Consider the following 25,459-nt stretch of genomic DNA (forward strand, 5'->3'; position numbering starts at 1 on the left):
CCAACAGGCAGAATTTTCCCCACCATTCTGGGAACATGATGTTTTGTGATTTAGAGAAAGGGAGCTACTTTAAAGGGGACTTGATCAAGTAGGTAAAGAATCTACCCTAAGTAAATATCAGTTTATTGACTTCCTCATGGCGATTTCCCAGAGAAACAGACTCCTGAAGGGAATCACTCACATAGATGTATGTATACGCTTGTCATTTCTGCAGGAATGCAATAAGGCTGCTTTAATTATTACCCCATTTCACTCGTGTTCCTATAATATGGAAACCTCCCTTTACAACAACCCTTTAGAGAAGTCTTTATGAAACATTTGGGTCATATTCATGATAATTATTCAACATTAAATTGCCAAAGAAGCTTTATTTTGAAGCTGATGAGTGTGAAATGAATCATTAAGAACATAAGACAAATTTCCATTATAAATGGGAGTTCCCAGCCTTTATCTATTTATTATTCAGTTAAAAAATTGTTTCTGATCTCAAGGTAAATTATAAACTAAATGGCCTTTTTAAAAATGTAGCTAAAATTTACTCTTTAAAATAAATCAACTTTATTGAGGCATAATTTACACACACTAGAATGCACTGAATTTAAGTATACAGTTAAATGAATTTTGACAAATGTGCACAATCATGTCGCCACCACTATAATTAAAAGACATTAACACTTCCATCATTTACTTCCCAGTCACCTCCCAGCCCTGGCCCTAGGCAATCACTGATTTACTTTTTGTCACTAGAGATTAATTTTGCCTTTTCTGGAACTTTATATAAAAAGAATTGTACAATCCATATGAATAATAATTGACTTCTTTCACTCATCATAATGTTTTTGGAATTCATCCATGTTGTTGCATATTTAAGTAGTTTGTCCCTTTTGATTGCTGAGTAGTGCTCCATTGTATGGCTGTACATACCACACTTTATCCATTCACCTGTCAATGAACATCTAGATTATTTCTAGTTTCACTATTAGGAATAAAGCTGATCTGAACATTCATGCACAAGTCTTGTGTTTTCTTTATTCTTATTTGAATGCTTAGGGTGGTATTGCTAGGTCATTTATGTTTAATTTTTTTATTTTTAAACTTATATGTTTTCCTAAATGGTTATACTATTTTGCTTTCCCATCTGCAATTTATGTGAGTTCTAGTTGCTCTGTTTTCTTGCCAACAATTGATATTGTCAAAAATCACTGTCTTTTTTTAAAAAAAGTTTGTTTTTAAATCTCAAAAACAGCCTCTTCAGAAAGCTAACTTTAAAAGCCAAACTTTGTTCATATTGAAAAGGTCAACAAATTCACTCCGTGGCAGTCAAGGTCAGGAGAAAAATACTTTGCATCTGCTTCTCTGGAAGTGAGCTGTTGGCAGCATTAACTGAAGTCCCCTGGCTTAACACCACGGTCAGGAGGTTCCCGAGGGGGAGAAACGGGAGGTGATTTCTTGTTTCCTCAGAGGCATTACAGAGCCACACTAATAACTTAAATGATGGTTGTTCCCTCATATCCAGTACTTGATATGGTGTCCAGATGTTTCACATGCTGCAGAGATTACTGTGGGTTAGCCCTGTCTCCCAAACTTAATACTTGGCTGGGGGAGACCACAGAGTAGGTGTCCAACAAGTAGTACTGACAGGCCTACCAGTTAACATAATAAACACGACATGACGGGAATCCTGTGCCGCCTTGTCGTTAGGGTACTGCTCACCACACGGCGAAGCCTTCGCCATTAAGAAAAATGATGCCAATGCTTGGAATGGAAGGGCTAAAATTTAGAGGTAGCTTATGTTTGGCCTACTCCCAGGTTCGATTCCGGTCAAGGGCATGTACCTGGGTTGCAGGCACATCCCCAGTGGGAGATGTGCAGGAGGCAGCTGATCGATGTTTCTCTCTCATCGATGTTTCTAACTCTCTCTCTCTCTCTCTCTCTCTCTCTCTCTCTCTCTCTCTCTCTTCCTCTCTGTAAAAAATCAATAAAATATATTTAAAAAAAAAAGAAAAATGATGCCAATGCTTGGAATGGAAGGGCTAAAATTTAGAGGTAGCTTATGTTTGGCCTACTTTATCTGAAAAAACAAAACCTCACTAGTAGTTAAGCTGACTGGTATTGCTTAAGATGGACACAGAATTAATTATAGATTTATGAACTGATGTGGGACTCTGAGAGTCTACTCCATATCTGCCACTGGGGATGCAAGATGCACCCTCTCCTTCCTCAGTGGAAAAGCTAAGTAAACCAACTAAATAATCTGGTGTCCACGTGTTGTAATAGACTAAGTACAGGGTTTCCTGAGAGTACAGGGGAGGGGCACCTCTCACAGATTAAAATCCATTCCATATTGGTGTAGCTGCTATGGACCAGGCACTGAGCTTATGGGCACTATCCACCTTCATAGAACTGCTGGTCCAATGGGAAGATGGATGGAAAGCCAGTAAGCAAGCGGAGACTGTCACAGAGAAGGGAGGGAGCATATGTGAAAGGGAGTTATCCTGGTTTGGAGGGGCAGTAAGGGCTGAAAAATGGTGGGAGTTAGGGCTTCCAGGTGAAGGTAGCAGCACATGGAAAGTACCAGAATCCAGCAGGAATGTAGGCTACCCAAGCATGGTAACAAGACCCACAGGACCAGAGCTTGAAGGTGCTTGTCGTACGTATGAGCAGTTCTCCAGTGCAAGGAGCAGGGCCAAACTGGAGAGGGTGAGGCAGAATGCGAGGTTGCAGTGCAGGGTGTCGACTCAGTATTTTATAAAGAGGGAGAGCTCTGGGTATATTTAGGGCTGAAAGTGAGTATGAACTAGTTCTATCAGCATCCCTCACCCTTAAATACACTATATCTAAATACTTTAATACTCAAACTTTTTAGCCAGTAAGTATCATTTTACTTGAAGTCTTTAAATAAAGCCTCCCTTCCCCATATCATGTAAATTAACATTTCTCCTAACACTAGTTTCTACGAACAGATCCAGCCACAGCAATGTTTCTACGAACAGATCCAGCCACAGCAATTTATGATCTTAAAACATCAACTTGAGAGGGTCATTGAGAGATTGTTCTCCTTTTTCAGAGAAGGCCATGGAGAACTATCTGCGACTGAGCTGGCCTAGTACCCAGGGCTCAGACCATTCTTCTCCTAGTCTCTGCTATAGACGGATTTTCTCCAGTGAAAATTCTTACCAAATTGTCCAGACTCTGGAAAGTCTTGACTTCCTTATTTTGGATTAAGCAACTGAACAAATTTTCAAAACTCCCCCCATTTCAAAATTTCATGTAATTTATCTGTTTTCTTGCCCAGGACATAGAATAGTGCCTGGAGCACAGTAGGCACTCAATGAATACGTTTTGAGTGAATGAATGAAAACATTGACAATGAACAGATATTGAGAAATTTGGTCTGATTTTGCTTTCTTACTAACACACACCATCACCTATACTCACTATAAGCCCTTCCTCCCAGTTTGAACTCTAAACTTGCGTAAAACAACCCTTGAAAATTCCCTTATTGATTCTGAAACCTAAATGTTAGTCCCTCCCCCTAACCCCCTCCCCTATAATCTTTCCTCTTTGATGCTTTTTAGGAATAATAGACTATTTGGGGAAAATGCTCCCCAAATGCTGTTTTTTAAAACCCATATTCCATTTCTCCAAGGGCAGAACAAAAATTCTTCCTGTCTTTTCTCCCAATTTTAACCTATATGATGAAAAAGTGTTAGCTTCATTTGTAATGTACTTAATCTTGCATCACTTTACAGCCAACAATTCTTATCTACATAATCCACTGGCAGATAGGGAATAGTTTCACATTTGCCTGAGCTATGAGATTTGCTCTCTGGAAAAGTGTTTGTTAATGAAAGGAGGGAAAATTACATTTTACATATCAAAAGTGTCGTTGTCCTTGTTCAGAGACCTGCTGCAGCCACTTGCCAGAGTGGAGATGGGAACAGCTCTGACTCCAGAATAGTGGAGGCAAAGAACACCTGCTTTTAATGCTCCTGTAGCCCATTCGGAAGCCAAGTTGGAGAAGACGCCTCAGTATTTGTACCATTTTCCTTGAAACCTCAGGTGAAAAGTCTCAAATAGGCCCTTGAGAAGGTGGTGGCAAACGAGCTGGTTCTCCCAGGATTCTGGCTAATATGGTCACACATATGGGCTGGTGACGACCTCTCTGAGTCTGGCAGTCGGGGAAAGAGCCCTGGACTGGGCCAGGTGTGGGTTCTGGGTTTAAGAAGCTTCGTGACCTTGGGAAGGCCCTCTGGTTCTTCTGCATCTCGCTAGCTTCCTCTGAGGCAAACCCGACAGGGCAAGGCTGCAGCTTCCTGGCCTGTCTCTTAGAGCTACTGTGCGGATCCAAAGGAATGGGTGGAAGGGCTTTGACAAGACAGGGACTGTGTACATGCAAAGCAGCACTTTGGAGTCTGCTGAAGTTTTGGTGGACAGAGCAAGGAGAACCGAAGGGATACATCTCAGAACAGAGCTGGCTGGGACCCTGGCACTTCCCAGGTGACTGAGTTGGTCTCAAACTAGTGAGCAGGGAGAAATAGCAAGTGTCTCCTGTGGACATGAGATAGCCTTCATCCTTTCTGGTCAAAATCACCAGGTAAATAGCACTTAATCTGGCTTCACTCTGCCTCTTTTAGGGTGACCACACAGCCACTTCACACCTGCTATCTCCCTTATGTTCTTAATGGTGTCCCGATTCAGATGATAATTATATAGTCACTCTACTTACCAGGCACTTTACTAAGCAGTAAGATGGTAAAATACTGAGGAAACTTGAATGCCACAGGATTTTCAAGACTCTGAGGCCTAATAAACACTTCTCTTCTGGGCCAGGAGCCAGCTTTTAATGCTTGTCTTTTTTCTGCTGTTTCACAGCTGGTCACTATCAATCAATAGTTCTTGATTCTTTTGTTTAGAAGTCTTCTTCCTCATGGAAGTAGGAAGGAGAGTCTGTTTTCCCAGAGCCTCTGTTCAAAGGCAAACATCTTGGCCAAGTGATCTAATGAATAAGTGTGAATAAATTTAGAACAGGCAGGATAAGTACCACTCCCACCCCCACCCCGATATTTATATATTCTGATCATGGGGACCTATGAATATGTTACCTTACATGGCAGAAGGAGTTTAGGTTGCAGATGGAATTAAGATTGCTGATCAGCTGACCTTAAAATAGAGAATTTATCCTAGAGTATCTGGGGAGATCTAATATTATCACACATTTCTAGAAAAATGGAAGTGTAAGGCAGAAGATGCAATCGGGGCAATGTGGTGTGAGGACTAATTTTGCTGTTGCTGGCTATGATCATAGAGGAAGGGGACCACGAACCAAGGAGTCTCTAGAAGCTGGAGAAGGCAAGGAAGGGAATCATCCTCTAGGGGCGTCTAGAAGGGAATGCAGCCCCGAGGACACATTGATTTTAGCTCTGTGAGACCATGTTGGACTTTTAACTTACTCAACTTAAGATAATAAATTTGCACTGTTTCAAGGCACTAAGTTTGTGGCTTAGTAGAAATACTAAAAATGAATAATAGAAAAGTAATGATAATGGGAAATGAATAGTACTAAACTAATATAACATGCTTCAATCACAAAGTATCTAATGGATATTTGTCATGTGTCCAGGACTGTGCTGAATGCTGGGGGGAAATCTCAGGGACATAGAATACACATAGTCTGCCCTCAAGGAGCACACTAGGACTAATGCATGTAGAACATTTAGAGAGCAATTAATGAGAGTGCTAATTAAGTGCTAAGTAGGCTGGACAGAAGAATTTTAAGAAAGAGATTTCAGGAGAGTGTATATGAAGGGGTAATGGGTGAGAATGATGAATGAATGTGCAACTATGGCAGTTTCTAATTAATAATGATCTCAGAATCCCAAGGAATCTTTTAATCAATGGACTGAATTGCTGTGTATGGAATTCTACATTATGCAGTAAATATGGAGTTCCTCTAGGCATAGCATTAGACCCTTTTCTCATCTCACTCTATATTGTCTCCTGAGGTGATTTCATCCATATGACACACCCATGCTGTACTGGGTCGAATTGTGACTCCCAAGTACACATGTCCACATTCTAACTCCTGGAACCTATAAATGCGACTTTATTTGGAAGAAGGGTCTTTGTGGATGTAATTACATTAAGGATATTGGAAGGATCCTGGGTTATCAAGATGGGCCCTAAACATAATGACATGTGTTCCATAAGAGATGCACAGACGGAAGAGACTATACACAGAACTGGAGGAGGCAGTGCGAATACAGAGGTAGAGACTGGAGAAATGTGGCCACAAGCCGAGTACTGCCTAGGATTGCTGGCAGCCTCCAGAAGCTGGAAGAGGCAAGGAAGGATTCTTCCTAGAGCCTTCAAAGGGAGCAGGGGCCTGCTGACACTTTGATTTCAGACATCTGGTCAGAAACTGTGAGGGAATAAATTTCTGTTGTCTCAAGCACCGTATTTTGGTAATTTGTTATGGCAGTGCTAGGAAACGAATACACATGGCTTCTGTGGTCAACCCCACATAGATGTCTTACAGATGGTATCTGTATCCAGGCCTGAGAATTCCAGGCCCATTTATCCAACTGCCTACCTGATATCTCCAGATGTTTCAAAGCCACTTCAAATCCATTATGTCCAAAACTCTTCCTTGTGCCTAAGCCTGGTCCTTTTCCATTCTCCCTGAGGACACTAAATAACACCACCACCCATTCAGTTCAGCATATCTAAAGCTTAGGAGTCATCTTGACACCTCTTTCTCCTATATCTTGAATGTCCAGTCATGAAGTCCTATTGATTTCACCTTTTAAATATTTCTCAAATCTGTCTACTTCCTCCCGAATTTCCACCATTACACTTGTCCTTACTTTCACTATCTCTTGCCTGAGGTACTGCAACTCACCCTTAACTCATCTCCCCATGAAGATGGATCCTGACTGTCCCTAATCTCTTTTCTATTCTGCAACCAATGCGATATTTTCAAAATGAAGCTTTGATTTATTTTTTAATCCCTGCTTAGACTCCTTCAGTAATTCCCATTGCTCGGATGATATGTACAAAACTAATATGGACTAAGGAGTGCTGCAAGGTCCAACTTCAGCCTGCAGTAAGCTCCTCTTTGGGGTCTCCTCTTCAGTCAGCCTGGCCTGCTCAAAGTTCCCTCCTGCCACAGGGCCTTTGCATATGCAGTTCTCCTATTAGGAATGTTCTTCCCTTCCCGTTTTGCCTAGATAACTCTGACTTAGGCTTTTGATCCCAGTGCTATTTTCTCAGAGGAATTGTGTTTGACTTTCCAAACTAGATAAAATTCTACTGCTTTTCAGACTTTCACAGTATTCTGTATTTCTCCTCTAAAGGTTTTGTCCATGTTGTAATTTTATACACTTTTATTGTTTTATTAGTGGATGCCCTTCATTAGTAGACCACATGCTCCACTGAGAAGAGCCTAGCCCCATGCACAACAGGTGCTTAATAAACATTTCTGGCATGAATGAATGAATGAAATGAGTAGGGTATAATGTTACCCATATTCCAAAGGGCTCTTGTGTCATATGCCTTGCTGATTGAGGGTCATAGTGAAGGGGAATGGAAATGTGGTCACCAGGTACACATGGGAAAAGAAAAAGTGCTTCCCCATCGTTCCCCCGCGACAACCATTCAGGGACTCACCAGCATCATCTATCTTCTAATTTGCTCGAATATTACAGACTGTCTCTCAGACCTGGTTTTGGAGGAATAAGTGTATAAAGTCTATTTTCAGGAAGCATGTGAGTCAGTTAAACTTTTATTTCCCAAGTGCTATGCCAGCTTGCTGTGATTTCAGCAGGATGCAACAGGTGCACATATTTTTAGCTTTTATGACAAGTATTGTGCACTTATCCTCAAGAGTCCCCAGCTTGAATGCCCTTTATCAAAATGATGCCAAGTGGGAAGAACTTCCCCATAGCAGTGTGCTTGTTTGGAGAACAGTAAAATTACTAGCAAACAAGAGCAGCAACAACAAAACACCAAACAACCCCTCCCCCCAATAGAACAAAAAACTCTTTACCCTTAATAGCAGCCAATGCAAAAACATTAAGCTTTAGCTTATGAAGAAAGGGCAAGCTTTTAGGAAAAAGACTGGTTTTCGAAACGCAGACCATGGTAGCTATGAAATTAGCATGGAAACAATTGATCAGAGCCTGAAAACAAGACCCAAGCCCCTTAATGTGCTTTGCTGCTCCTCCAACTCTCTAGGGAACTTTTCCCATGTCAGGTGAAGGTTTTGACTAGTACCTTAATTAACTTGTATCAAAGAGACTGCGTATAAGAAAGAACTGTGTAAAGCTTTCTTTAATTAGTGAATTTTATCAGGTCTTTTCCAACGTCCATCATTTAAGTAGTTGGTTGGCTGCCTGGGTCCTTGGTGATATGTTCAGTCAATAAGCTATTCATGACTCCAGCAAGTAGCTAGGTTTTCAAACCAATGGGAATTTGGCGGACAATTTTCCTTTGCTACCTTTAGCTACATGGCTAGAATCTATAAACTATTCTTTTTCCAAGAAACAAAGTGAGCAAGCAGCCAGCAGGGTCTGTGGCAGACACGCTAATTGTCCTGTTGAAGAAGCATGGGCACATATTTACTCTTAAATGTAACTAAAGAGAGGTTGCACTGTTATATTCGGCGAGGGGATAGGGTGTGGGGAGGGGAAAGTGGAATGCCATGATGTGTGATGAGTACAGTGTTAATCCCAAATCATCTTTTGGCGTGTAATTTTGAAGAGTCCCATGAATTTCATTGTCTTTCCAGAATGGCAATAAAGCCTAGAGAAAGAACTCTCTCCCTCAGTAAATCAAAGGTTCGCAGACAAAAGGTCAAAATGCCCAAAGCCACAAGAACATCAACACTTTGGATATAAAGATTCCTTAAGAAACAAATGCTTGCCCTCACTTTGGGGAAAGCAGACGCCTTATCTTTGTGAGTTTACAAAATGGAGCCAAACTGTACCCCTAGCCACTTTAACTAAACCAAGGCCTGGATCTTTTAGCAGCCCACAGTCATTAAAGCTCTCAGAAAGCCTCCCAGGAGCCGATGTGCTCGCTTAAGTATATGCTGTAAAAGGTCCCAGAGATTTACAAGGGACTGCTCCACGCTAAACCAGGCACCATCTGATAAACAAGCAATTTTAGCTGCAGGCTAAATGATGCTCTTTGAGGCTTTGATTTACAATGCTGGAGATGATGTATTTGTAGTTCGGGGATGGGTTCTGCTAGGGGCTTGCCGTGATTACTCACCCTGGAGCAGAATTCAGGGCCCCAGTCTTCAACTTGGAGGTCAGGAAATTGCAAGTGGAATGAAAGCATGTTGATAAGGTTTATTGAGATGCTAAATAGATAGATTTAAAAACACACACACTTATTAAGCCAGTGATTTTGAACACTTCTTATGCTTTCTGGGGACTATAGTTTTTGTTAGTTTGCTTAAGTCTCAAAGATATGAAAATAATCTGCACAATTGATCTGGTGGTCTAATTTTACCTTCATTACATTTTAAAAGCAAATACAGGCTTAGTTTATTATTGCTGACATCTAAAAATAAGACAGAATGTCCAATTTAGCATTTATGTAATTGCTGGAAAGCTAAGAAATCTGAAGGCAACTTGGAAGCAAATCCAATCACCTTCAAGAACAGACTCAGAGTACTCTAACCTGAATTAGGAATTGCAAGAATGCTTTTAAAATTCACGGTTCCAAGAAGTGATTGGGCAAATCCTTTGCCCAGGAGTTTTGTGTTTAATAAATGTGTGGGTCTTCACCAATATTGGCACTGTACTAGTACAAAGTTAAATAAAGTATAGTCTCTCTCCTTAAGAAGTTTACTGTTCAGTGGAGAAAACCATGGATCATGTCAGCAAAATGTGAGAAGCATTAAGGAGCTCTGTTAGATGCTGAGGGGGCACATGAGAGGAACTAGCTTGTTGGATTTAAAGGGGTCATAATAGGCAGGTCTCCCTAGGTGCCCTTCTTCCTGTCTCATGACTGGCTGGGCAGCCACACATGAGAGAAGACCATGAAAGGATATATTTTTGGCACCACTGGTATTCTAGCCTTCAGCACATTCAGAGATGTGGCCTAATGTGTCTTTACTGAAAAGACTTCAGACCCTTGGAGTTCTGGTTCAGGCAACACAAGACAGATTTAGACGTTGCAGATACAACTTACTGGTAGAAGAATCAATTGGAGGCTAATCTTTCCTATATAATAAAAGCCTAATATGCAAATTGACCAAACGGTGGAACGGCAGGTTGCTATGGTGCACACTGACCACCAGGGGGCAGATGCTCAATGCAGGAGCTGCCCCCAGCCTGCAGGCCCTAGGCCAGCCAAGGTGGGTGCCAGCAGGTCCCCCTGATCACCCCGCCAGTTGCCCCGCATACGAAGGCGACCAGTGGCGGTGGCAGGGGTTGGGGCTGGTGAGTGGGCGGCGCCAGACTGGCCAAGGCAGGTGCCAGCAGGGTCCCCCGCCCCGATTGCCCCGCCAGTTGCCCCGCATACGAAGGCGACCAGCTGCGGCAGCAGGGGTTGGGGCTGGTGAGTGGGCGGCGCCAGACTGGCCAAGGCAGGTGCCAGCAGGGCCCCCCTCCTCCCCCGATTGCCTCGCCAGTTGCCCCACAGATTGGCTCTGATTGCTGGCCAGGCCTAGGGACCCTACCCGTGCACGAATTTCGTGCACTGGGCCTCAAGAGTATATATATAAAAGCCTAAGTGGCTGTAGGACCGAACAAATGGAACGACTGGAATGACAGTCCACCAGTAGCTGTGATGCACACTGACCACTAGGGGGCAGATACTCAATGCAGGGGCTGCCTTCTGGTGGTCAATGTGCTCCCACAGCCAACCTCCCGTGGACCCCCATCCCCCGCCAGCCAACCTCCCACAGCCCTACCCCTCACCCCCCTGCCCGGCTGGCCCTCGATCGGCCCTGATCAGGGGGCTGGCCGGCCAACCTCCTGGTGTTCCTCCCCCCTGCTGGATGGCCCCCTGATAGGCCTTGATCACCGTCCAGGCCCAGAGACCCCCACCCATTCATGAATTTGTGCACCGGGCCTCTAGTTATACATAAGGTAGTAGGTATAGCCTTGAGGGCAGAGCTCGCTCGAGGCTGAGATGGTACCAACCTTGGCTTTTCAGTCCATCCTTTCTTTGGAGGGTACAGGGAATAGTCTCTCCCTCTTCTCTCAGGAAAGGACCTGATGAAGTTATACAGATTGTGGCGTGCATGCCATGCATTTGGAGTGGTATATATCTTTCCCAGGCAAATTGTATTGTTAGAGAGCCCAAAGTCCTAAACCATGGGACTTAGATAATACAATTAGAGCAGAGATTTTTCAACTGGCATGCTGCAAGAATTTTTTAAAAAAATCTTTATTGTTGAAAGTATTACAGATGTCCCCTGTTTTTCCCCATTGATCCTTTCTAGCCCATACCCACCCACTGCCCCAGGCCTTCACCACACTATTGTCTGTGTCCATGGGTTATGCATATATGCATACAAGTTTTTGGTTAATCTCTTCCCACCATCCACCCACCCCCACCTTCCCTCTGAGATTCATCAGTCTCTTCCATGCTTCTATGTCTCTGTATCTATTTTAATCATCAGCTTATTTTGTTCATTAGATTCCACATGTGAGTGAGATCATGTGATACTTGTCCTTCTCTGACTGGCTTATTTCGCTTAGCATAATACTTTCCAGGTCCCTCCATGCTGTATCAAAGGATGCTGCAAGAATTTTTAAAAACATGTAATACCTGACTATTTAGTGAGGGGCATAGACCTATTTTTCTTTAGGTTGTCAAATAAAAAAATGACAACAGCCACCACAACAATAGCCATCCAGTGTGAATGAATCAAAATTATATGTATTTTTTTGTCAGATTGGCAAAAACTGTATTTTTTGGTGTGCCACAGAATTTTAGTAATTAGTTTATATGTGCCATGAGATGAAAAAGGTTGAAAATCACTGCAATAGAGTAGATGGAACTGCCTTAGGGGGAGAGAGAAGTCAGGGCATAGTTCTCTCTGCCAAGCAACTCTCACACTATTTCTTATGGATAACATAGTCCTGGCTGAACTGAAAGGTTGGTAATCAGTGCTTACTATGTGCCAGGCACCATTCAAAGGGTCTTAAATAGATTAAGTCATTCAATATTTAAAGCAACCCCATAAGGTGGGTACTTTGTAATCTCTATTTTACACACGAGGAAACTGTTAAACTTGCTCATGGTCACACGGTTGATGAGCACTTAGCCACCTCCCAGGACAGTGACTGCAACAGCTAATTTTTCAGATAAGGGCCTCTAGGTTGAAAATTCAGGGCATTCCAGCCTTGACTCCCCAACACCCGAATCCTGTAGATTGGTGTTTCAAGTCAGTACTCAGAATGCCGTCTCTTTTAGTCACCCCTGACCCTGACCACCACGTTGCTTCTCTAAGCCTCAATTTTAGAGTCTGGAAAAAAAATGCCCTCCTTCTACTCCTAAAATAATTGGAACATCAGCTGTATAATGCCTGTAAAACACTTAAGACTATGCAAATGAAGGATATTACAGAGACACAAGGTGATGGTATTTTATAGCAGCCCATTAAGACATATCATTGTAAAGATAGTGGGTTGCATTGAGTTGCACCTTTAGCCAGCTCCTTTCCTGAATTTTAGTATGGAATTGCATATGCTTTTAAAATTTGCCCAAGCTAATTGTCTTTATGAACACAGACTTCTGCACAAGCTTGACTAAATCTAATAAATTCCCCTGGCCAAAATATTTTTCAAGCATTATAGTGTAATTCACTTTATCATGTCCAGTCTCAGCCTAATAATGCACAACTCCCAGGAGCCAAGTATATTTCATGAAGCTTACAATTACTTTTATAAAAGTTGCAGTAAAGTATAATGATTTTTAATGGCATCAATGATACCATTGTATATATCGGTTTCAGTTTTGAAGTAGACTTAAGTTCAAAGACCCAAGGGGACCATTCTCCTCTCGATGCACTTGTGTTACTCCCATTAATGCTAATGGGACAGACAAATGCTGCTCTGGAGGAGAATATATCTGCCCTTAGGAAGGTAACAGGTTTTAATTAGTAATGCTTTGAATCACACAACAGCAGCTTGCCCTCTGTAAACAGCCAGTGTTCTCAGAGATGGGAACAGGGATCACAACCGGGGTTGCTCACATGGAATCTTCAAATCTAAGCTTTGTAAATGGTGAACATAGGGCTCTTGTCAACTGAAAATGAAAGAAGGGGCCTTGATTTGTTGAAATAAAATCACAGAACTAATATTTGTTATATTTCCAAGTGCCTGAATGCCAAGCAGATCTCGGTAATGGGTTATTACAAAGACTTGATCTTTAAAAGGGAAACTCAGCCAAGCTGATTCTCTGGAAGTGATTGCCTGATGGAGCAGGGTCCACCTTTTATTTGATCACAGGCTTTACACATAAAAGGTGAAAAGTCTAGCAAGACGTAGCCAGCTGGAGGGCCCAGGGGTGGATATGCTAAAGCTTGGGCAACAGAGCACTTTCTCGGGAAGTGGTTCTTAGGCTGAAAAGACAGACGTGGGACGGAGGAAGGGAAATACAAGGGAGTGAACATTTTGGCGTGTTAGGCTGAAAAGACAGACGTGGGACGGAGGAAGGGAAATACAAGGGAGTGAACATTTTGGCGTGTTGGCTGCTCTGCGGCACTGTCTGGGCAGGTGTCTCAAACCTGGCTTCAGAGTGAGGAGGCCGGAGGGTCAGTTCCCACCTTCTCGCATAAATATGTAGCCTGCTTTCAAGAAATCTATATATTTTTTGATTTTTAAAAAAATAGAAATATATTTGATTGCTATTGTAGCAATAATTAGCACCTCTATCATGTCACATAATTATAATTTCTTTTTAGTAATTGGAATAATTAAGATTTAACAAAACTAAATAAAAACACACATATATAAAAGTCTACTTTGAACTTAAGTCTACTTCAAAACTGAAACCGATATATACAACATATATAAAAGAAACCTATATGTGAAAATACAATTTTTAGGTGTGACTGTTCAGCCTAGATAATACACCACAGATTTCAGTTAGAGTTTCAAAAATATAGTATTTTCAACAAAAAAATTTTTGGAAGTAAATCTGTCAGGAAGTGAGATAAATTTTTATGTGTTGCCTAGTTTAGGTTTTGTAAGGCTAGGTCCAATTCACCATAGATTTTGTGTTAACATTTAATGTATCAGCCTGGTTTTATCTCTGAACAAGTAGACTGAATTAGAATAACAATAATATAGAAGTAGGTATGTTTTTTTCCTTTTAGTTTTTTTTAAAAAACTTTTTAGATTGAGGGATGTTAACGAAAAGCAGGATTCATTATGCTGGACTATGAGGACTGGAACAAGAAACTTAGTGTTGGAAAGAATATTCAAAGGAGACGCTGATTAGAATAACATTCTACTGGTTATAAGCATAACTTTTTTCCATATAAATATTTGGGGAATACTCTGCTTTAAAAAGACTTTGAAGAAATTCAGTTATGGAAGAAGATACTTTTTGCCAGTTCACATAGAAAAATATAAATACGAGAGGTAAACAGTGTTTCTGTGTGCTCCTGCTGCTCTTACTTCCCCTCCTGCGCCTCTGAAAATGATCCCATTTATATAAGTGTTAGCTGATAGTAGAAGAAATGTCATAGGCACATTCTCGAGCTCATGAATTCGTTATCACACGTAGTCAGGCTGCAGATGTGAGGTGTAATGCCCTTTTCTCTGGGGTCCCCCCGAAAGATACACTCTGTTGTCAGGACGATTTCATTTAGACCTAGTTTCCCCAGATCTTTGAATGTTGCAGATGACTACCTCTGTTCTCTCCACATTTCCTCTCCTGACTTACTAGAGACTATAAATGTTATTAATTTGAAGTGTCACTCCACAGTCCGCCACCCTCTCCTATCCCATCCAACAAAAGTTGAGGTTTTTAGTTTGCACATTGGAAACAGCCCTTTAAAGTCTTTTTCAAGCTTGAAGCAGTCCCACTGCACAACACACCCCGAGAGGCTGAACGCCAACATCGGTCTTGTTTCTGCCCTAACAGCAGCAAACCTCTTAATGCAAACTTCTTGCCTGCATTTCAGTATGGTTGTGTCCTTTACACCACCTTTCATTATTTTTCTCCCTGTTTAGCTTGATGTTTTCCACCCCAAATGTTCTTTATCACAACATATCAAATTCTCAGGGGAAGTTGGGGACGTCCTGTGAAAACACTCTGGATTACAGAATTCACTTGGGAAGTGTGGGGATAGGCGTGCTTTGGGATAGTTAAGCAAATTCAAGGCCATGGTAATTACTTCACCTAAACACTGGACACTTCAAGATTGTGACACCCAATTTATTCTGCCATTGCCATTGCTTGCTGGGCTGTAGCAATGCATGAGACTGCATCTGCTTGCTTGGATCCAGAAATGGGATCCGTGCATGGAGAATAATAGAACTACTCTACCAGCCTCTGGACTGTTATTACATTAAATAAATACCTAATTCTGGCTTAAGTGACCCTAGCTTTTGGGACTCTGATACCTTAGCCTGCACACTTACACAAGTCATATGAAAACTGAGTAGGGAAAACCATACTGTGGATTGTGCACCGTGTTTGAGTGAAGGCAGGAGTTGGATGGGCATATGGGTATCTGAGGCTGGGGGCGGGGGTTCAGAACTACAGCTCAAACTAGTGAGGATGTGTCTTCTCATACATCGATAAGCTTGGCTCTCACCCACTCAGGGTTTGGAAAGGTTTAGCTGCTGGAAGGCAGCTCTTAAAAACCTGCAGCTGTGCAGCCAGGGACTGACATTGGTAGCAACTTGTGCATTGTGTGGTGAGGCCATATCACTTCATGTCTTGTCTCATCATCTCAACTAAATTGGGAGTTACCTGAGGCCAGGCTCTGTGTCTCCCACTTTGGTGTTGCTTATATAGTGCCCAACATGTTTTCCATTTAATAGGGGCTCAATAGTGATAGTCTGTTACATTACTTAAGTGGGTGATACATACATTAAAGCAAGAGTTAAGTAACTATAAATGCCCAAGTCCATTGCTGTTTTTCTCATCCATAGAACTGAAAAGAAACAACTTGCAGGATCCTCTATTTCCGCCTTAATTTTACAGATGAGCAAACTGAGGTCTAAAGGGTAAAGTGATTCACCCAAGGTCAAGTAGGAGCAAACTGAGCACCACTACCCAAACCTCCTCTCTTATAAGAATAACTGTTCACTCTAACTGTGGTTCCATTCAGAAGCTGCTCATGGGCTAGCTTGCAGATGTAGGACTAGCCTGTTCTGCCCTCCACCTTTAAAGCAGCAGCCATATAATAAAACATATTTAAAGGGAACATTCTTTTTAATATTTAAGCAGGAGAAAGTGATTTTTCCAGAGTAGTTATAATTTGGCAAAATTAGAAGGATTCTTTGGGGTAAAATATTTTTATTCCTTTGGAAGAGGTCTTACCTAATGGGCTCTTGTTTTATTTATACTTAGCTGGATTCCCGAGGAAGATCTCTATGAGGTACCCTTACAGCGAGAAGGATTCCTGTAACTCTTAGCATGACAATGCCAATGTTAAGATGTTGAACGATGTGGGAACATTTGGAAGGGAGTGTTAGTTGAACTCATAATCAAAATATTCAAGATAAAGTTTAGTAATAGTCCAGAGATAGGAAGTCAGATTGTGGCACTTCAGACCCCTTAGGAGTCCTGAGCAGTGTCATGTCTAATCATGGGAAGGCTCCCACTTAACACGGAGCTATAGTCTAGGACTCAGTACTTCCCAATGCATCCCCTGTCTCTTTAGTGGGCTTTGTCTTCTGGAAAGTACTAGTGCATTAAGGAAGCAATGAACTGTTACTTGGATATATGACCTCTGAAGGGCTTTTTGAAAATCCCCACTGGACCTTTATTTCTCAGAGACTAACTTGGCTCATATGAATATTTAAATATTTCCTAAAACTTGATAGCGCAGGACATGGTTTACAATAAAAATAAATTTAAACATGAATGCTTTCTGACAAAGGGGTGGTGGCAGTGGGCAGTGCCGAGGAAAGAGAACCAGTGGGCACTTAAAACCTTAAACTTTAACAGGAAAAGTACATTCTGTCAGTCAAGCTTCAGGAAAAGTAGGTATCCACCGACAATGGTTTTTACAGATAGAAGCATGTCTAAATGAAATCCAATTATGTAAATGGCAAAGCTTTTCCTAATTTGCTTTCTCATTCCATCAGTAAACTTTGGTCTACTTGTTATTGCTTTTGGCCAAAGGCCAGTGCATGACTTACTGAGCAATGAGCAGGTTCAGTGTGATCTTCAGAAGAAATTACAATTAAAACAATATGGTTGTGCAGTGCATTCCAGGGACTAAACTAGCTAATGGGTTAAACAGGGTAAAGGTTTTTATTTCAACTAGCAGGCTTATCCTACGATTGGCCAGGGTCCTCGCAAACATGGGTTAACAAAGACTCAGGGGCTCCCAGTGGCAGAGGGATCACTTACAGCAGGGGAGGAGATTTGCTTTTCTTTCTCTTCCTGTGGGCTGATCCCGTCCTGGCTGCCAGTGTATGTCAGCAAGTTCACAGACTTTAATTCATTGTAAGCCCCAAGTTATTGCAAAGCAGCATACTTTCAAGGAGAGAAATCACAGAAATCCAAATTATATAATGGGACGCCATTACTAATCAAATCTTGTTGTAGTGGTACTGCCCCATAGTCATGAGGATGATGCCACCAAAACTCAGCATTTCTATGGTAACATTTCCTAGATTATTGGACACACTCTGTAGGACATTCTTCTTCACAAAAGCTTACCTTAGATATGTGGCAGAAAGGACCAAGGCTGGGCTGTCACCTGGGGCCTCCTAAACACTTGTTGTTTTTCTTAGAAGTAAAATGTGAATAACGGTGTCAAACACTCTGCTGTTATAGCTGAACACTGCTGCCTCTCAGTGTTGTGGCACATGGTATGCCAAGCCCAGGAATGGCTCAGAGAACCCAGACCTCTGGGCATGAATCAGTGAAGTCTACGGGCTTCTATTACCTTAAGAAGAAGATCATGTTGGAGACATCTCATTTATCCTTTCAGGAGGGATCCCAATTGTTAGATTCTGGGTGGTTGGGAGGACAGTGAATTTGTATGCCTTGTCATCCAACTTGTTCTTCATTCTTCGGGAGAGAGGTTAGGTGTAACCAACCTCTTTAAAACTTAGTGGCATAATATAGCAATCATTTTATTATGCTCATTGATTCTGTGAGTAAGGAATTCAGAAAGAGCAAAGGGCCCTTTCTGTTTCATATTGTCCAAAGTGTCTCAGACAACTGGCAATGTTTCAAATGGTTGAGGCTGAAATAGCTGGGGCTGAGGATCCACCTCCAAGATAGCGTCTTTACTCACATACCTGACACCTGGCTGGGATGATTGAAGGACCCCCTGCTAGGACTGTTGACCTGAGCATCTCTGTGCGGTTTCTCCAGTATGGTGGTCTCAGGATAGTTGGAGTTCTAACATGGTGGCTCAGAGCTCCATTGTGAATATTCTAGCTAACAAATGGAAGCTGCATGGCCTTTTATGACCCTGCCTCTGAGGGCACTAGCATTGCTTCTGGAATTCTTTATGAATCAAAGTAGACACAGGCCTTCCCCTACTCATGGAGAGGAGACATAGATCCTATCTCTTGATGTGAGAAATGTCATAGAACTTGCAGTCATATTTTTAAATTTCTATATGACATTTCAAGTTGGTCTGGGAAAGCTCCAAGCACCTATGGTGGCTGTGGGCTGGAGCAGCCCATTCATAAACAAATCTATTTCTTTTCTAATCCTACTCTAAGGTAGGGGACTGCCTCCCATATCTTAGGGTAGTTAGGGTAAAGCCTGAGTTATTGAAACAGAGACATTCCAGAATATGGTGACTCAGATAAGATAGAAGTTTATTTTTCTCTCATGTAATGGTCCAGATGCAGGTAGTGAGATCCAGAGAAGTTGTGCCTCTGCTCCATAAAGTCATTTGGGTATTCATATTCCTTCCATCTTATTGTTTTATGCTTCCTCAGGGTATTAGCCTCTCTCATGTTGTCAAATGTGGCCTATCATCATTAGTTTTGCATTCTAGCATTTGCAAAGGGGCAAGAGAAAGTGGAAGGTAAACAACTTCCTTTTATGAAAATGACATAGAAGTTGCACACATCACTTCCATTCATAGTCCATTGGCAATAATTTTGCACATGGATATGCTTAGCTCACAAGGATGATGGGAAATAGAGTCTCTGGCTTGGTGTCCATAAGCCCTGATAAAAATTGTGTGAGTGTAGGAACCTATCAATAAAAAGAAAAAAAGGAAAATGGATGCTGGGAGACAGTAGTTTCTGCTATTAGCTTTTGAAATATCTCTGGAATATTTGTGAGGCATATTCAAAAACAGAAGTTGGCAAACTTTTTCCATAAAGGAGCAAATAGTAAATATTTTAGGCTTTTTGGGTTATATGGTCTCTGTCTATATTAGTTTTCTATTGTTGCTATAACAAATTACCACAAGCTTAATGGCTTAAAACTCAAGTCTTTATCTTATGGTTCTGTAGGACAGACATCTGACACAGGTCTTGTGGGCCAACATCACAGCTACATTACTTTCTGGAGGCTCCAGGGGAGAATTAGTTTCCTCCCTCATTGGAGTTGTGGACAGAATTCAGTTCCTTATACACAGGCTTCTACATCTCAGATCCAGCATTGTGGCATCAATTCCTTCTCATGCAGCCATCTTTCTCCTTGGTCACAGCTTGGGAGAGATTCTCCACTTTCAAGGACTCATGTGCTTAATTTGAGCCATGTGAAGTAACATATTTGCAAGTTCTGGGTATCATGATGTTGATACTTCTGGGAAGAATCAACTTATCTGTTGTAGCTAACAAGTAGCCATAGACAACCTGTAAATGAATGGGCATGGCTGTGTGCCAATATAACCTTTATTTACCAAAACAGGCAGTGGGTGTGTTTGGCCTGTGGATGGTAGTTTGCCAAGCCTCTCTCAAGAGTATGGAAACCAGTTGTTGACTTAGGGCTCTCAGGCAGGCAGAAAGCTCCCTGGCAGTTGGTATGCCATCTTCTGTGTTATCAGGGCAGCAGTCAATTGCTTCTAAGTCACCTTTATACTGAATTGTAATTACTTCCTTCAGTGTCTGGTTTTTATCTTCATATTGTGAGCGTATTGAATGCAGGAACCTTGTCTAATTCATCTTTGTACCTTCCCTAGTGCCTCACAACAACTAACATTCAGTAAGTACTCAGTAAATATTCATTAAATAAAGGAAACCTTAAGTAATAATTTAATGAGGGAGACATGAGTTGAAACATACACAAACACAGGCATTTTTGTGTGTGTGTGCTGGTAGAATATATTTTCTCTGGGAAGATATTCAGTTTTGATAAGGTTTGACTGTTTGGGTTTTATTCTGCAGATTAAGTCTGACACCTATGAATTTCCATATGAGTTCCCAAAGATAGATATTCAAAAAGCTTAAAACCAATTTTTTGTTGTTCTAATGAAAATTAAAGGGCAGAGCCAGAATTATACATAGCTGGTGGAGCCAGTAGTATGCATTTGACAGACATTAAATTTCTGCCTGCTTTTGCCAAAATAACAATGTGACCATAAGGAAATTTGAAAATGGAAATAATTTTCCTGAGTGTTTTCCCAGATATTGGACTTCAGTGTGGGTTGAAAAGTGCACAGAAACGTTTTTGACCTGCCAAGCCATGAGTTCAGCTGTTGTAGGATCAACACAGAACCCTGATGCCATTAACAACATCTGAGGCTAAAGGGGGCCAGGAGTCCATCTCTATCTTATCGATGTAATGTGTTCTCACACTCAGAGCCTGTGGCCAAAATAATAACTTATAGGTGTATAGGTATTTGGAGTCTTTAACCGAAAGGCATTTTATATACAATGTATTATAAGAACAACTCCTTTTATCCCAGATGTTCAATGAAACTAACAGGGTACTTTATCCAACAACTGCAGACCAGTCTTAGGTTGGAACTCAGCATGGAGGCTTATTATGTTATATAACTATGTAAGACATGGCCATAAGTCTACCCTACCCAATTGAAATTGGCTCAAGTCTCTTAGGTAGACTGAAGAAAAAGAGCCTCGATTCTTAGTGTGAATGTTATGCATTTAAAAAGCTCACTTATACTTATATTTCCACTTTAAGGTGGTAGGTCTAGAATTCCCTAAGCTCTCTCCTAATCTATGAGAACCTTTTACATATCCTACCTTCATACTTTTTGCTTCCCTAGCTTCTATCAAACAAACCTCTTCTCCTCAAATTATTGTTGGTGGCACAATCAGCATGCCCATTGAGTCATGGTGCTCGCTAATAAAAACGGTAAGATATCAGACCAAAGACTGGCTTTCTGGGAGTGCTGACATAAACCACTAAAATTACATTTTGGAGCACAGTCCTACACCCAACAACAGGGCCCTGCTCATATCATAAAAGCTTTTATGCTAAAATGATCAGCCTCACTGAAGTCTACATACACTGTTTCTGTTACTCTCTGCTTTTCTCCCTGGTCCAATAGTATGACTCGTATAGAAAATGAAAGTCAAAGCTCTTTTTTAAAAAAAGCCAAAGCCCCATCTGATATGATTTACCCTTCCCGATACTTTATTAGCTACCAGCCAGCCCCTTAACCCCTTATGTGAATTTTTCATGAAGTTGATATTTCTTCTGGCATAGCTCAGTCCTGTGATTTGCAGGGCATGTTATGTATTCCATACCAACTCCTCTTCCCTGAGTTTCCCATCATGTAGACATGCTCCAAAGTATTATCTGTTGAACCTGGATATTATGGTAGGTAATTGTTTGAACTCCTGTGATAGGTATGGGCAGGCCATATTGATTTAAACATACCTGGCTTTTCAGGCCCGGCCTGTGGCTCAGTTGGTTAGAGCATTGGCTGGTACACCAAAAGGTTGCAGGTTCAATTCCCAGTCAGGGCACATACTTAGGTTGCAGGTTTGATGTCTGGTTGGGGTGCATATGGGAGGCAACCAATCAATGTTTCTCTCTCTCACAGATGTTCTTTCTCTCTCTTTCTCTCTAAAAAGGCAATAAAAAATACATATCCTCAGGTGAGGATGAAGAAGAAAGTACCTGGCTTTTCAAAAATATCTTCCAACAATATCCTTACTAATTTTAGTTTGATATTTTACCTTGCTGTGGCAGGCTTTAGTTATTACTTTTATTATTTATGATCTCAAGTTATTTTTTATAAACTAAATGCAATTAAAAGAAGAGACTTATTGAGTTTTTGTTTCTGTTGGGTCATTTACTGTTAAGGGCTGGTTTTTGCCTCCCATCACCCAATTCATGTGTTGAAATCCTAACCTCCAGCACCTCAGAATGTGACTGTATTTGGAGACTGAGCCTTTGAAGTGGTAATGAAGGTAAAATGTTGTTTGGATGGACTCTAAACCAATATGACTGGAATCAGTGTAAGAAGAGATTAGATTAGGGTATAGACACACACACACAGAGGAAAAACCATGTCAGGACAAAACCAGAAGATTGCCATCTACAAGCCAAAGAGAGAAGCCTCAGAAAAAAAAACTAACCGTGCAAACACCTTGATCTTGAGCTTCTAGTCTGAGGAAATTTATTTCTGTTGTTTAAGTCACCCGGCCTGTTGTATTTGTTATGGTAGCCTTAGCAAACTGGTACATTTACTATTAATTTTGTTCTTTTTTCCTAATGAACATTGATTATGCTTTTAATGTTTGTAAATTACTAGAGGCCCAGTGCAAAAATTCGTGCATAGGTGGGGTTCCTTGGTCTGGCTGGTGATTGGGGCTGATTGGGGCCATCTCGCCCAGTCCTGATCAGGGCCGGCTAGAGGGAGGGACCACGGGAGGTTGGCTGCTTGTGGGAGTTTGGCTGTGGGAGCACACTGACCACCAGGGGGCAGCTCCTGCATTGAGCATCTGCTCCCTGGTGGTCAGTGCACATCATAGCGACTGGTTGGCCAGTTGACCGGTGGTAATGGTCGCTTAGACTTTTATATATAGAGATGCCTTAAGATACTGGACAGCATGTAGTAAGCCACAGGGAAGTGAGATAATCTCAGGTAGTCTTCATGATTTGTTTTTAAGAGAGCCCAGCAGAGTGACCAGAAACTTCTATCATTACTAGTGTCATTACAATAACAATGGCCTTAAACCAGCCGTGGGCAAACTACGGCCTGCGGGCCGGATCCGGCCTGTTTGAAATGAATAAAACTAAAAAAAAAAAAAAAGACCGTACCCTTTTATGTAATGATGTTTACTTTGAATTTATATTAGTTCACACAAACACTCCATCCATGCTTTTGTTCCGGCCCTCCGGTCCAGTTTAAGAACCCATTGTGGCCCTTGAGTCAAAAAGTTTGCCCACCCCTGCCTTAAACCATAACCTGAAGGATGATTTAGTATGGACAAGACTTTTTTAGACAGCATGTTTTATAGAATGAGTTATAAAGTGCTATCTTGGGGAAGCTCAAGGACTATTTTTGTGACAGACATGTTTGGTCCACAGAACAGTTTAAAACAAATTCAGCCACTTAAAAATCCAAATTTCTTGCTGCTCATAAAAATTTGGAATGTCTATCTTATTTTTCTGTGGACAAAACAGCTGCCCTCTTAGTTGGATGCTACTCTGTGCTACTCTCTAGAATGCCATTCCCCTCCCCAACATTTACACTTAAACCAATCTGCTTCACTCATTACCCATGCTGCATGGTCCAGATAATGGAAATAAACACATTAGCAGCCCCTACGTGATCAATTCTGAGAGATTCTCATTGAAGACAGGGTTCTGAGGTGAAAAGTTTCTGTGGAAACTCCACAGCTTTTGCATATACTTCCTTGGAGAGTTTCTGTATTTGCTAACATACAGGGTGGTGCAAAAGTAGGTTTACAATTGTTTGTATGGAAAATAATACAATAATTAATAAGTAATAACACAAGAATAAACTGTTTCATGTACTCACAACTGTAAACCTACCTTGGCCCTACCATGTATTAAGAGACCAGACCTGAGAAGTTCTGTAATAGAGAAATCTATTTAACTTTGTTTCCCAGCATTTTACTTTCCTAGTTGATTAAGAAATCACATTTCTTTGAGTAGCATATATTTGAAATCCTGTAGAGTTAGTATTCTGTGGAACACACTTTGGAAAATGCTGACATGGATTCTTACAGTCTGGTTCTTCCAGAAGGCAGAAGAATGAATTACAGAATTAGAATTCTGTAAATTATTAAATAATTTGCATATTCTTAAAAGAAAATTGGAAAAGTAAATATGAAAACAAAGTAAATGTAAATTTTTTTTATTAAGGAGCAATATTTTTGTGATGTTATTTGACACACCAAGGAAATCTACATAAATGACCACAAGCCACCAAATGCATAACCAATGTTATCTACTGTGAGAAGCAATCTTTTAAAAAGTGAAATGGAAGAACCAAGATGGTGGTGTAGGTAAATGCTGGTACTCGTCGTCTCCCATAACCACATCAAAATTACAACTAAAATACAGAACAACCATCATTCAGAACCACCTGAAATCTGGCTGAATGGAAGTAAAGAAGGAAGTACATCGAGACTGGTAGGAGGGGTGGAGGTGCAGACTGGGCTGGTCTAACACCCACATGTAGCATTTCCTTTTTTAATCAGGAGGGATATCTCCTCTGTGGAGGCCTCCCATGAGGAGCAAGGGGTCCCAGCCCCACACCAGACCCCCAGCCCAGGGTTCCAGAGCTGGGAAGAGAAGTCCCCATAACTTTGGGCTGTAAAAACCAGCAGGGATTGTGGCTGAGTGATATGGAAGTTAGTGGAAACCCAGTCAGTCCCTCTTAAAGGTTTGGTGCATGAACTTAACTGGACTCGATTCCTTTAGGCTCCAGTCCTGGGGCAGCAGCTTTGGGGGAAACAGGGACATATGGGAAGGAATTGGATTGTTTGGCATTGGGGCAGGAATTCAGGGGTGGCTTTCTCCCAGATGGGGTGCTTGCAGGAGTCATTGTTCTTGTGCTGGGACCTCCCCTATTTCAGAGCTGACTGGCAGCCATATCTGAGTTTCCATCAGAGTGGCTCACACTTTTCACTCTGCCCTGGTGATTCCCTGAGATCCTGCCCCATCCAATTTGCAGCCCCATCCAAGCTGTTTGCAGCTGCTTTTCCATATGAATAGCCTGTCCTGGCTCAGGCTTCATACTTTCCTAAAACCTCTAAAACAAACAGCAGCTGGTGTCAGCATGCCACATACCTATCAGTAAGAGGCCTAAGACCTGGCACTAGCACCAACCTGCCTTGACTCACAGCTTGGCCTCACCTGGGCACTTACAAGCCCAAGATGAGTATCA

This window comes from Myotis lucifugus, unplaced genomic scaffold, assembly GCF_000147115.1.
Source record: "Myotis lucifugus unplaced genomic scaffold, Myoluc2.0 scaffold_5, whole genome shotgun sequence".
NCBI lineage: Eukaryota > Metazoa > Chordata > Mammalia > Chiroptera > Vespertilionidae > Myotis > Myotis lucifugus.